At 49.2% G+C, this 15,815-nt stretch overlaps 1 protein-coding gene across 2 annotated transcripts in view; it reads right to left on the reverse strand.

Annotated features, from left to right (window-relative positions):
- Positions 1-13,926, reverse strand: part of CEP57L1 (centrosomal protein 57 like 1) — a 43,604-nt gene extending 29,678 nt beyond the window's left edge. Inside the window, exon 1 of one of the 2 annotated variants that reach the window (XM_069726238.1) lies at positions 13,849-13,926. The gene's annotated coding sequence lies outside the window, so the exon portion shown is untranslated. The remainder of the gene's footprint in view (positions 1-13,848) is intronic. The other variant, XM_069726240.1, reaches the window with a different exon arrangement.
- Between the last annotated feature and the right edge of the window lie 1,889 nt (positions 13,927-15,815).

Genomic DNA, 15,815 nt, shown 5'->3' on the forward strand with positions numbered 1-15,815 from the left:
CACCCGCTTCGAGTGCTGGCTCCGGAGAATCCTCATAGCACGCAGTGCACGCGATGTGAAGATTCACAAGTCTGCAGTCACTCTAAGGCCGGACAACCCCTTTAAGTGACTTCTTTTTTCCCCATGCCTTCTGGCATGAAGTCAATGAATTCTAACTTCTAGATCACTAACAATATCCATAAACATTGAATACCTAGAAAACACCAGAAGCATAAATCCCATCCTTGTTTTCATTCTGCATGACTCATTGAGACTTTTCACTTCATCACTTTAATGAAGAGTGACTTCACATTTCCAGGCATAAGGAACTATTTTAATTGTCTCATTGATTCTATTTTTAAGTTTTGAGATTTTTTTTCTCGCATATTTGCGTTCGTCTTCATCATGAAATTAAACAGCCACGCCATCTGGGTAAGTAATCTGAAGCTTGCAGAAATTAGCATATTCTACCATCGAATAGACAGAAATTAATACTAGCCTACGACAGATGGTACAAGGATATCCTTCAAAACAAGGTTACGTCATATGTTGCCCATGAAAAAGTGAATATGCAGATTTCCCAATATTTTATAAAAGAAAAAAAAAAAAACACCTTATACTTTGACTTAAAAGGTGCACGAAAAAAAGCAAAGAAAATCAATTGCATTAGTAAAGATTAAAGGGAAAAGATCATGTCATATAATGCTATTAACCAGCTGATGCAGGGTTAGAGGATATTATCAGTAGGCTCAACCCTCCCAAGCAATCTATACGGGCATGCAGGTCACAGAAAGTTGGATAAAATGATACCTTTATCTGTAATCTGATGTTTTATTCCAGAGAAATACATGTCTTTCTTATGTGCAAATGAGCCATTAAAGGGAACCTGTCATGTGAAAAAAAGCTGTTTACCTGCAGATATGGGGTCAATAGGCCGATTAGTAGTGTTCTGAATCTACCTGGCGCCCACTGAGAGCCCCGCTGCCAGGAGGAAATGAACTTTATTCCTCCTGGCAGCATTAGACGTTCACTCACCACTCTGCGTATAGCGAGTAGTGACTAACTGTGCCCCTGGCACTGACTGGCAATGCGGTGGGCCCGGTTACAGCCATTGCTCTCTAAATTCCCATGACTGAACACCGAACACTGCTGGGGGAATAAAGTTCATTTGCTCTCAGCTAGGGTGGTCTAAATGCAGGCACCAGGCAGGTTCAGAACGCTATTAACTTGCAGATTAATGCTATATCTGCACGTTAAAGGGGTTGTCCACTACTAGGACAACCCCCTGCTTGGACTAAATGTTTGGCCCCGATAAAATAAAAAATCCTATACTCCCCTCAGGTGCTGGCGCCGTTCCCGTGGTATGGGGAAGAGCAGTGCAGCAGAGTTGTCAGCACTGTGAGAGGACAACTGCAAATGTGTTTGTAATGAGACAAGGTTCAGCTCTGCTGTACTGTGCTAGCTCTACTATCACTGCAGAGCTGTGCATGATTGTGAGAACAAAGAGTCAGCCATTACGTGTCTCACAGTGGTAATGCCTTCTTTTACTTAAAATATGGTTTGGAGGTAGATTCTCATACAGATCTGTGTCTGCACGTAGCCCTCAACTGCTCATTTACATTTAAGAAAGTGTGGAATTCTCTGGAATAAGACAAGGTATAATTTTATTCACCTTTCTATGATCCGCATGCCTTATACACGATCTTAATGACAGAGTGCCAATAATCTGAAGGGTAACAGCATTATAAAGGAGCATGGCTGCTGTACTAAGAGTGTGGCACCCAAGTAAAACTGACCTTTATTCTTCCTGTAAGCCCGGCACGGCACTGACCGCCAAATCTGCAATGATGCACCGGCAGCTCGATTACACTACATGATTATACTTGCTATCAAGTGAAATGATCTTTTAGTTTGCCCAAAACGTACTCATCCTCAGCAGCATTGTCTGATGCATTGCCTGTAGAAACGACCCATGCTGCTGAGAACAATGGCTGCCTATGTGCACTGAACGATCTATTACACGTCCACAGTGTCAGTACATTAAACAGGTTAAATATCCCCCAAACATTTCACATCTGACGGTCTTACTTACTAATCAAATCCCTTTGGTCCTAAATCGAGCACACAATAGGGCTATGTTCACATGTTGCGTTTTTCCATGCAAATTTCCAGTTGCGTTTTACAGTACCAGCAAAGTGTAGGAGTTTCCGAAATCTCATGCACGCAGCTTGTTTTTTTGTCCTCAGTATTTTGTGCAATACCTTGTTTTTTGCAAAATGCAGCATCTCACTATTTTCAGTGTTTTTCACCAATTGAAAGCAATGGATGGTGCAAAAACTGCTGAAAAAAATGCAAGTTTCCGTTTTTGGTGCCAAAACCTGATGGAGCAGATTTTTTTTACTTTTATGCAAAAAAAAAAAAAAAAAAAAAAAAAAAAAATCGCAGGAAAAAAAACAACAAAAACTAAGCAAAACCTGCACTGCACTGTTGAGGGATTGGTGAGCTGACTTATTTTCATCCCATTTTTTCCTTTTTCCCTATTTTTGTAACATTTCTATATTCCTATGCCTAAATCATATATTATATATATAGTCCAGTGGTGCACACTAATGCGCACAGTGGTTCCATGGGAGTCTCCAAGCAATGCGCAGTGCCCCCTCTGCATTGTAACGTCACACCTCTACCCATGAATCACTTAGTTGAGGTCTTCTACTTCATCCACAGAGCTGGCAAAGCCTCACGCCTACAGCGGCTCTCTGCCGGCGGTGTACATCAATCCTAGGCACGCTCTGGAGATGCTCACTCGGTGCACATTAGGATGCAGCACTGGACATCTTCAAGCTTTTTTTTGTTAGACTGCCGTACAGAGGGCCCATTAGAAAGGTATTAAAAGCCTGGAAAATATGATGGCAACAACTTTTATAGGGAAAACTTGATGACAGGTTCCCTAAAATGGATGACTTTATTACGTAACTTGTTTTCTAAAATCCAATACAAATCAAATTAGAAAAAAAGATGATATAATTACTAATAACAGACATAGGGGAAGGGAGATCTGTGAGATAGTCTGGCAACTTACCTACTATTAAGCTGGACATACACAATAGGCCGAACCATCATTCGGCTGACCGCTACCTCTCCAACCTATATGAAACAGCCGCTGCCAGAATTATTTGCCATCGGCTTATCTCCCCGCAGAAGAAAAGTACTGAATTCCAGACGCCGGATCCTTGTGCCTCCAGATATAATCTGTTGGAGGACAGTTAGGATGTCCTCAGATTATCAGCCAATCTTAACAAAATCGGCGATGTCGGACAACTTTAATGTATGTGGGGGCCTTGGATGCAGATCTGATAGTAGCACGTCAGCTTAGACGCATGGTGGACGCTGACATGCAGTTGCCAGGTTGTAAAATAACTTGCATTTATTGTAACCTATCTGCCATAGATCTGTTAGTCCCAAAGCGCACACGTATATTAGGCCACGTTTTGCATAAACAGGTAATAAGGACATCTACAGAGGTATATGGGGCCTTTGCTATACCTGTGTATGCTTCCGAGTTCATAATGTCCTGTTGTGTAACCATGCTCCGGGGCCACACACAGTCAATGTTACATACAGCGCTGCTATTTGTAGGAAAGCTGTGCGACTTTTCACAGCATCGTAGATTGGATTTTTATATTATATTTATATTTATTATATATTTATATACGGTATATATATATTAATGTATGGCCCATTATTGTCAGAATCGGTGGGGTAGTCAGGGGTTGTTTAACACCCCCCTTCCAATAGTAAAGTCATGTCATATCCCAGGGATAAGAATCACCCTATAACTACAGTATATACCAAGGAAAATGACAGTGACACGAGTGTGTTATTTCTTCCCAGTGCCACAATGGTAATTGGAGATTTCCCAGGATTAATTTACTATACTGTGTCATCAGAGCCAACATGCCTGTTTGTTCTGTTTTATTGGGAATATATCCAGTTCTTTCTGTATCTCTCTGCAGAGCTCGTCTGTGCCAGTTCTTGTAGGAGAGCTTTCTATAGTTTCACAGCCCCAGACTGAACAACAGTTAAAAAGCTATACCCGGATCTTTCAATACCTCCAAATCTAAATGCAAGGAATTACTAAAATTTAACCATTTAAGACTAATCCATACACAGTAGATAGAAATAAGGGATTTCTGAACAAAAAAAAAATCAACAGATTATAGTACAAGCCATATAGATGAGATTGGGACAAATCTCATCTATGTCCTTTGGAAACATTCCTCAATGGACCTAACCAGTAAAAGGGGGTTGGATGGGGGGGGGATTCCAAAATGCACAGCGAATTGTTACCCCTTTTAATATAGGTGGGTGAACAACTCTGTTGTGAATTCTGCACATGTGGATTTTGCTGCAGATTTTCCAGCCCATGTGGACAACTCCGTACCGATTTTAGACATTTTGGTCAGACCGAGTGCTAAATGATGCGTAATATAAACGTACACAACCTTGAAATCTCTACAGAGAAATATTAGCAATAGTGGGATATACTACACTGAAGAGTAACAATCAAAAAAGGACATAGCTAAGTAAATTGGGCCTACTGATGTAGACTTCCCCCACAAGGTATTCATGATGTACTCCCACATGGATAGGCATTCAGAAGGAAAAAAAATGAGAAAACTACTGTCATACAAAAAGATAGAAAGCTGTATAAAATCACAATACTTTATTATTGCATAAAAAAATTGTAAAAATAACAGGAAAAGTATACCTGGAGATCAATGGAAAAAAATTAGTACAATGAAAAAATAGTGGGGCAGGATGATCCCCACATAGATTTGAGAAAAATCACAAAAGCAAACAGGAAAAGTACATGTGCAAAAAGCATTAGCATAAGGCATACAATTCAGCCAGTTTAATATGTAAAATTGTACACTTCTATCCAAAATCCTAACTATAAAGTAACAAATGCATTAGGCTTATGCAGCCAGCACATATCAGCAGGGAGGTTGATTAAACACCCGCGGTTTCAAAACAACGTAATAGTAACGCACACCGCATCACTAATAACACACTGGGGACAGTTTAGTTGCCAAAAATGACGTGACAGGCTCCCTTTAATTAAAACTGAGGCCAATCCGCCCGAGTTCACTGCACATGCCCAGGAATTCGGATTACTGGAGATATTCCAGTGACGTAGACCCTCCTTGGCAAACCCAAAGCTGCCCGTCAGTGGTTGGGATGGGATTATACAGAGTCTATGAATATGGAGGACTACATGGCAGCATGTTTACACTGACACTGACCAAACAGTGTCTTTATCAAAATGACAGCAAGTGACATCTCTGGAATCATGGCAAAAACATGGTGACATTCTGTTTAAAGGGAATCTGTCACCCCTTCTCCACTCCCTGGGACTTGTATTACCAAGTAATATGGGCATACAGGAAATAGAAATGTTACCCTAGCCCTACCTGTATGCCTCATATTAACGGTCTTGTTGTTTAGAAATGTTATATTCTTTCTTTATGTTAAAGGGACTCTGTCACCTGAATTTGGAGGGAACAATCTTCAGCCATTGAGGCGGGGTTTTCGGGTGTTTGATTCACCCTTCCCTACCCGCTGGCTGCATGCTGGCTGCAATATTGGATTGAAGTTCATTCTCTGTCCTCCGTAGTACATGCCTGCACAAGGCAATATGTCTCATCCAAGCAAGAAATGTGGGCGACGTGGCATCTGCTTCAGGTATTTCCCTGCCATTTCACAGACAATTACTGGGCGCTACAATGCTCCCACAGAAAGAGAAATGCCTCCAGCAGCCTGAGGGACTAGGACCGCCGGGCAGCACAGTCAGTATGGCATACTGTCCCCATACAGGTACACCGCAGGATGGGGCATCATATACCGCCAGGGCAGCACAGCCAGTATACTGTATACTGTCCCCATACAGGTACACCGCAGGATGGGGCATCATATACCGCCCGGGCAGCACAGACAGTATACTGTCCCCATACAGTTACACCACAGGATGGGGCATCATATACCGCCGGGCAGCACAGACAGTATACTGTCCCCATACAGGTACACCACAGGATGGGCATCATATACCGCCGGGCAGCACAGACAGTATACTGTCCCCATACAGTTACACCACAGGATGGGGCATCATATACCGCCGGGCAGCACAGACAGTATACTGTCCCCATACAGGTACACCACAGGATGGGCATCATATACCGCCGGGCAGCACAGACAGTATACTGTCCCCATACAGTTACACCACAGGATGGGGCATCATATACCGCCGGGCAGCACAGACAGTATACTGTCCCCATACAGGTACACCACAGGATGGGCATCATATACCGCCGGGCAGCACAGACAGTATACTGTCCCCATACAGTTACACCACAGGATGGGGCATCATATACCGCCGGGCAGCACAGACAGTATACTGTCCCCATACAGGTACACCGCAGGATGGGGCATCATATCTGCCGGGCAGCACAGACAGTATACTGTCCCCATACAGTTACACCACAGGATGGGGCATCATATACCGCCGGGCAGCACAGCCAGTATACTGTATACTGTCCCCATACAGGTACACCGCAGGATGGGGCATCATTATATCCCGCCCGAGCAGCACAGCTAGTATACTGTCCCCATACAGGTACACCGCAGGATGGGGCATCATATACCGCCCGGGCAGCACAGCCAGTATACTGTCCCCATACAGGTACACCGCAAAATGGGGCAACATATACCGCCCGGGCAGCACAGCCAGTATACTGTATACTGTCCCCATACAAATACACCGCAGGATGAGGCATCATATACCGCCCAAGCAGCACAGCCAGTATACTGTATACTGTACCCATACAGGTACACCGCAGGATGGGGCATCATATACCGCCCGGGCAGCACAGCCAGTATACTGTATACTGTCCCCATACAGGTACACCACAGGATGGGGCATCATATACCGCCCGGGCAGCACAGCCAGTATAATGTATACTGTCCCCATACAGGTACACCGCAGAATGGGGCATCATATACCACCCGGGCAGCACAGACAGTATACTGTCCCCATACAGTTACACCACAGGATGGGGCATCATATACCGCCGGGCAGCACAGACAGTATACGGTCCCCATACAGGTACACCACAGGATGGGCATCATATACCGCCCGGGCAGCACAGACAGTATACTGTCCCCATACAGGTACACCACAAGATGGTGATCATATACCGCCGGGCAGCACAGACAGTATACTGTCCCCATACAGTTACACCACAGGATGGGGCATCATATACCGCCGGGCAGCACAGACAGTATACTGTCCCCATACAGGTACACCGCAGGATGGGGCATCATATCTGCCGGGCAGCACAGACAGTATACTGTCCCCATACAGGTACACCACAGGATGGGGCATCATATACCGCCGGGCAGCACAGACAGTATACTGTCCCCATACAGTTACACCACAGGATGGGGCATCATATACCGCCGGGCAGCACAGCCAGTATACTGTATACTGTCCCCATACAGGTACTCCGCAGGATGGGGCATCATATACCGCCCGGGCAGCACAGCCAGTATACTGTCCCCATACAGGTACACCGCAAAATGGGGCAACATATACCGCCCGGGCAGCACAGCCAGTATAATGTATACTGTCCCCATACAAATACACCGCAGGATGAGGCATCATATACCGCCCAAGCAGCACAGCCAGTATACTGTCCCCATACAGGTACACCACAAGATGGGGATCATATACCGCCGGGCAGCACAGACAGTATACTGTCCCCATACAGTTACACCACAGGATGGGGCATCATATACCGCCAGGCAGCACAGCCAGTATACTGTATACTGTCCCCATACAGTTACACCACAGGATGAGGCATCATATCCGCCGTGCAGCACAGACAGTATACTGTATACTGTCCCCATACAGGTACACCACAGGATGGGGCATCATATCCGCCGTGCAGCACAGACAGTATACTGTATACTGTCTCCATACAGGTACACCGCATAATGGGCATCATATACCGCCGGGCAGCACAGACAGTATACTGTCCCCATACAGGTACACCGCAGGATGGGGCATCATATACAGCCCGGGCAGCACAGACAGTAAACTGTCCCCATACAGGTACGCCACAGGATGGGGCATCATATACCGCCGGGCAGCACAGACAGTATACTGTCCCCATACAGGTACACCGCAGGATGGGGCATCATATACCGCCGGGCAGCACAGACAGTATACTGTATACTGTCCCCATACAGGTACACCGCAGGATGGGGAATCATATACCGCCCGGGCAGCACAGCCAGTATACTGTCCCCATACAGGTACACCGCAGGATGGGGCATCATATACCGCCCGGGCAGCACAGACAGTACACTGTCCCCATACAGTTACACCAGAGGATGGGGCATCATATACCGCCGGGCAGCACAGACAGTATACTGTCCCCATACAGGTACACCGCAGAATGGGCATCATATACCGCCCGGGCAGCACAGACAGTATACTGTCCTCATACAGGTACACCACAGGATGGGGCATCATATACCGCCCAGGCAGCACAGCCAGTATACTGTCCCCATACAGGTACACCGCGGGATTGGGCATCATATCCGCCGTGCAGCACAGACAGTATACTGTATACTGTCCCCATACATGTACACCGCAGAATGGGCATCATATACCGCCGGGCAGCACAGACAGTATACTGTCCCCATACAGGTACACCATAGGATGGGGCATCATATACCGCCAGGCAGCACAGACAGTATACTGTCCCCATACAGGTACACCGCAGGATGGGGCATCATATCCGCCGTGCAGCACAGACAGTATACTGTCCCCATACAGGTACACCACAGGATGAGGCATCATATACCGCCAGGGCAGCACAGCCAGTATACTGTCCCCATACAGGTACACCGTAGGATGAGGCATCATATACCGCCCGGGCAGCACAGCCAGTATACTGTCCCCATACAGGTACACCGTAGGATGGGGCATCATATACCGCCCGGGCAGCACAGCCAGGATACTGTATACTGTCCCCATACAGGTACACCGTAGGATGGGGCATCATATACCGCCGGGCAGCACAGACAGTATACTGTATACTGTCCCCATACAGGTACACCGCAGAATTGGCATCATATACCGCCCGGGCAGCACAGACAGTATACTGTTCCCATACAGGTACACCACAGGATGGGGCATCATATACCACCGGGCAGCACAGACAGTATACTGTCCCCATACAGTTACACCACAGGATGGGGCATCATATACCGCCAGGCAGCACAGCCAGTATACTGTATACTGTCCCCATACAGGTATACCGCAGGATGGGGCATCATATCCGCCGTGCAGCACAGACAGTATACTGTATACTGTCCCCATACAGGTACACCGCAGGATGGGGCATCATATACAGCCCGGGCAGCACAGACAGTAAACTGTCCCCATACAGGTACGCCACAGGACGGGGCATCATATACCGCCGGGCAGCACAGACAGTATACTGTCCCCATACAGGTACACCGCAGAATGGGCATCACATACCGCCCGGGCAGCACAGACAGTATACTGTCCCCATACAGGTACACCGCAGGATGGGGCATCATATCCGCCGTCCAGCACAGACAGTATACTGTCCCCATACAGTTACACCACAGGATGGGGCATCATATACCGCCAGGCAGCACAGACAGTATACTGTATACTGTCCCCATACAGGTACACTGCAGGATGGGGCATCATATACCGCCAGGCAGCACAGACAGTATACTGTCCCCATACAGGTACACCGCAGGATGGGGCATCATATACCACCGGGCAGCACAGACAGTATACTGTATACTGTCCCCATACAGGTACACCGCAGAATGGGCATCATATACCGCCCGGGCAGCACACACAGTATACTGTCCCCATACAGGTACACCACAGGATGGGGCATCATATACCACCGGGCAGCACAGACAGTATACTGTCCCCATACAGTTACACCACAGGATGGGGCATCATAAACCGCCAGGCAGCACAGCCAGTATACTGTATACTGTCCCCATACAGGTATACCGCAGGATGGGGCATCATATCCGCCGTGCAGCACAGACAGTATACTGTCCCCATACAGGTACACCGTAGGATGGGGCATCATATACCGCGCGGGCAGCACAGCCAGTATACTGTCCCCATACAGGTACACCACAGGATGGGGCATCATATACCGCCGGGCAGCACAGCCAGTATACTGTATACTGTCCCCATACAGGTACACCACAGGATGGGGCATCATATACCGCCCAGGCAGCACAGCCAGTATACTGTCCCCATACAGGTACACCGCAGGATGGGGCATCATATACAGCCCAGGCAGCACAGCCAGTATACTGTATACTGTCCCCATACAGGTACACCACAGGATGGGGCATCATACACAGCCCGGGCAGCACAGCCAGTATACTGTCCCCATACAGGTACACCACAGGATGGGGCATCATATACAGCCCGGGCAGCACAGCCAGTATACTGTCCCCATACAGGTACACCGCAGGATGGGGCATCATATACCGCCCAGGCAGCACAGCCAGTATACTGTCCCCATACAGGTACACCGCAGGATGGGGCATCATATACAGCCCGGGCAGCACAGCCAGTATACTGTCCCCATACAGGTACACCGTAGGATGGGGCATCATATACCGCCCGGGCAGCACAGCCAGTATACTGTATACTGTCCCCATACAGGTACACCACAGGATGGGGCATCATATACCGCCGGGCAGCACAGCCAGTATACTGTCCCCATACAGGTACACCACAGGATGAGGCATCATATACCGCCGGGCAGCACAGCCAGTATACTGTCCCCATACAGGTACACCACAGGATGAGGCATCATATACAGCCCGGGCAGCACAGCCAGTATACTGTCCCCATACAGATACACCGCAGGACGGGGCATCATATACCGCCGGGCAGCACAGCCAGTATACTGTATACTGTCCCCATACAGATACACCGCAGGACGGGGCATCATATACCGCCCGGGCAGCACAGACAGTATACTGTATACTGTCCCCATACAGATACACCACAGGATGGGGCATCATATACCGCCCGGGCAGCACAGCCAGTATACTGTATACTGTCCCCATACAGGTACACCACAGGATGAGGCATCATATACCGCCCGGGCAGCACAGACAGTATACTGTATACTGTCCCCATACAGGTACACCACAGGATGAGGCATCATATACCGCCAGGCAGCACAGCCAGTATACTGTATACTGTCCCCATACAGGTACACCACAGGATGGGGCATCATATACCGCCGGGCAGCACAGCCAGTATACTGTATACTGTCCCCATACAGGTACACCACAGGATGGGGCATCATATACCGCCCGGGCAGCACAGCCAGTATACTGTCCCCATACAGATACACCGCAGGATGGGGCATCATATACCGCCGGGCAGCACAGCCAGTATACTGTATACTGTCCCCATACAGATACACCGCAGGATGGGGCATCATATACCGCCAGACAGCACAGCCAGTATACTGTCCCCATACAGGTACACCACAGGATGGGGCATCATATACCGCCCGGGCAGCACAGACAGTATACTGTATACTGTCCCCATACAGGTACACCACAGGATGAGGCATCATATACCGCCGGGCAGCACAGCCAGTATACTGTATACTGTCCCCATACAGGTATACCACAGGATGAGGCATCATATACCGCCGGGCAGCACAGACAGTATACTGTATACTGTCCCCATACAGGTACACCACAGGATGGGGCATCATATACCGCCGGGCAGCACAGCCAGTATACTGTATACTGTCCCCATACAGATACACCACAGGATGGGGCATCATATACCGCCCGGGCAGCACAGACAGTATACTGTATACTGTCCCCATACAGGTACACCACAGGATGGGGCATCATATACCGCCCGGGCAGCACAGACAGTATACTGTATACTGTCCCCATACAGATACACCACAGGATGGGGCATCATATACCGCCCGGGCAGCACAGACAGTATACTGTATACTGTCCCCATACAGGTACACCACAGGATGGGGCATCATATACCGCCCGGGCAGCACAGACAGTATACTGTATACTGTCCCCATACAGATACACCACAGGATGGGGCATCATATACCGCCGGGCAGCACAGCCAGTATACTGTCCCCATACAGGTACACCGCAGGATGGGGCATCATATACCGCCCGGGCAGCACAGACAGTATACTGTCCCCATACAGATACACCGCAGGATGGGGCATCATATACCGCCCGGGCAGCACAGCCAGTATACTGTATACTGTCCCCATACAGGTACACCACAGGATGGGGCATCATATACCGCCCGGGCAGCACAGCCAGTATACTGTCCCCATACAGATACACCGCAGGATGGGGCATCATATACCGCCCGGGCAGCACAGACAGTATACTGTATACTGTCCCCATACAGGTACACCACAGGATGAGGCATCATATACCGCCGGTCAGCACAGCCAGTATACTGTATACTGTCCCCATACAGGTATACCACAGGATGAGGCATCATATACCGCCGGGCAGCACAGCCAGTATACTGTATACTGTCCCCATACAGGTACACCACAGGATGGGGCATCATATACCGCCGGGCAGCACAGACAGTATACTGTATACTGTCCCCATACAGGTACACCACAGGATGGGGCATCATATACCGCCCGGGCAGCACAGACAGTATACTGTATACTGTCCCCATACAGGTACACCACAGGATGAGGCATCATATACCGCCGGGCAGCACAGCCAGTATACTGTATACTGTCCCCATACAGGTACACCACAGGATGGGGCATCATATACCGCCCGGGCAGCACAGCCAGTATACTGTATAGTGTCCCCATACAGGTACACCACAGGATGGGGCATCATATACCGCCGGGCAGCACAGCCAGTATACTGTATACTGTCCCCATACAGGTACACCACAGGATGAGGCATCATATACCGCCGGGCAGCACAGCCAGTATACTGTATACTGTCCCCATACAGGTACACCACAGGATGGGGCATCATATACCGCCGGGCAGCACAGCCAGTATACTGTATACTGTCCCCATACAGGTACACCACAGGATGGGGCATCATATACCGCCGGGCAGCACAGCCAGTATACTGTATACTGTCCCCATACAGGTACACCACAGGATGGGGCATCATATACCGCCGGGCAGCACAGCCAGTATACTGTATACTGTCCCCATACAGGTACACCACAGGATGGGGCATCATATACCGCCGGGCAGCACAGCCAGTATACTGTATACTGTCCCCATACAGGTACACCACAGGATGAGGCATCATATACCGCCGGGCAGCACAGCCAGTATACTGTATACTGTCCCCATACAGGTACACCACAGGATGGGGCATCATATACCGCCGGGCAGCACAGCCAGTATACTGTCCCCATACAGATACACCACAGGATGAGGCATCATATACCGCCGGGCAGCACAGACAGTATACTGTATACTGTCCCCATACAGGTACACCACAGGATGGGGCATCATATACCGCCATTGCACTGGGATCTAGAAAGGTCACATGACGGGAGCCCTGGTCCATCACTGTGGATGCTGTCAGGTGTTCGCACCTACCAATGGATGAGAACGTTACACTGGTAGCTGCAGAGCGAACAGCACGACCTTCCATTCACGCTCCACTGCGCGCCCTACACAAGCACCACAAACAGCCGCACGCGTAACGCAGCACAACACACAATCATACCTGTATCCCGGACAATGCGATACACAACAGCTCAGTGCTGTGTATACCGCGCGCTGGGGGCGGAGCCTGTTACCCAGCAGATACCGACCCGCCCACATCAGTCATATAGCGCATTCACTAATGAAATCGCGCGTCTTGTCTGTGCACATGATACAAGCATGCTGATTGGATAAGCGGACACACGGCCGTTTTATGTCTGTAATCTCATTGGTGGAGTGGGATACAGCGGGGGTTAGAAATAGATAGACTAGAGAGTGTTCTTTTGCCTTGTCAGGAGCTGCGTTGTCACCTGTGTGGAGTGTGGTGAGGTAACAGTGCAGCGTCCTCACCTCAGCCTGTGGGGAACCCTCTGCACTCACTGTCTGCAGCAGTGTGTGCTGTCATGGCGCCTACATTAAAGGGAACCTGTCACCCTGTTTTTTCAAGATGAGCTAAAAATAGCGTTAAATAGGGGCAGAGCTGTGCTTTACATTGGTGTATTTTGTGAGCCTGTATTCCCCACCTATGCTGCCGAAATACCTTTGTAAAGTCGCCGATGCGAACTCGGCTTCAGGAAAATGGCCGCCGAGATCGCCATCTGCGCACGCGCGGCATCCCGCGGCCATTTTCCTGAAGCCCCGGGAAGCCGAGAAGAACTATCTGCGCACGCGCGGCCTCAGGAAGATGGCCGCGCCCACCGATAAACGGCTGAATAGCGCAGATCGCGCTATTTTCCTTTAAGCTGCGCAGTGGATTTGCCACTTGGACATGCGCACACCACTACGCCACTAACGGAGATCTGGGGGAGAAACAGCGCTGTCACCACGCCCATATGACCTGACCAGCGTGAGTGACAGCCCAAAACGGCGACTTTACAAAGGTATTTCGGCAGCATAGGTGGGGAATAAAGGCTTCAAAATACACTAATGTAAAGCACAGCTCTGCCCCTATTTAACCCCTTCCCGACCTTTAAGGCCACGTAGGCGTCATGAAAGTCGGTGCCAATCCGACCCATGACGCCTATGTGGCGTCATGGAAAGATCGCGTCCCTGCAGATCGGGTGAAAGGGTTAACTCCCATTTCACCCAATCTGCAGGGACAGGGGGAGTGGTAGTACAGCCCAGGGGCTACGATCGCTCTGATTGGCTGTTGAAAGTGAAACTGCCAATCAGAGCGATTTGTAATATTTCACCTATTAAAATTGGTGAAATATTACAATCCAGCCATGGCCGATGCTGCAATATCATCGGCCATGGCTGGAAACACTAATGTGCCCCCAGTCCTCCAATCAGTGCTATGCACCACTCCGTCCTGTGCTCCGCTCCCCCCGTGCTCCAATCACCCCCCATGCTCCGATCCACCCCCCCATGCTCCGTTCCACTACCCCCCATGCTCCGATCCACCCCCCGCGCTCCGATCCACCCCCCCCATGCTCCGATCCCCCCCCTCGTGCTCCCCTCCACCCCATCGTACTTACCGATCCTGCCGGGGTCTGTCCGTCTTCTCCCTGGGCGCCGCCATCTTCCAAAATGGCGGGCGCATGCGCAGTGCGCCTGCCGATTCGTTCCAAAGTGCATTTTGATCACTGAGATATAATCTATCACAGTGATCAAAATAAAAAAAATAATAAATGAGCCCCCCCCCCTTTGTCACCCCCACAGGTAGGGACAATAAAAAAATAAAGAATTTCTTTTTTTTTTTTCCACTAAGGTTAGAATAGGGTTAGGGCTAGGGTTAGGGTTTCGGTATGTGCACACGAATTCTGTTCCTCTGCGGATTTTTCCGCTGCGGATTTGATAAATCCGCAGTGCTAAACCGCTGCAGATTTATGGCGGATTTACCACGGTTTTTCTGCGCATTTCACTGCGGTTTTACAACTGCGATTTTCTATTATAGCAGTTGTAAAACCGCTGCGGAATCCGCAGAAAGAAGCGACATGCTGCGGAATGTAAACCGCTGCGTTTCCGTGCAGTTTTTCTGCAGCATGT

The sequence above is a fragment of the Ranitomeya imitator genome, chromosome 5 (assembly GCF_032444005.1).
Source record: "Ranitomeya imitator isolate aRanImi1 chromosome 5, aRanImi1.pri, whole genome shotgun sequence".
Taxonomy (NCBI): domain Eukaryota; kingdom Metazoa; phylum Chordata; class Amphibia; order Anura; family Dendrobatidae; genus Ranitomeya; species Ranitomeya imitator.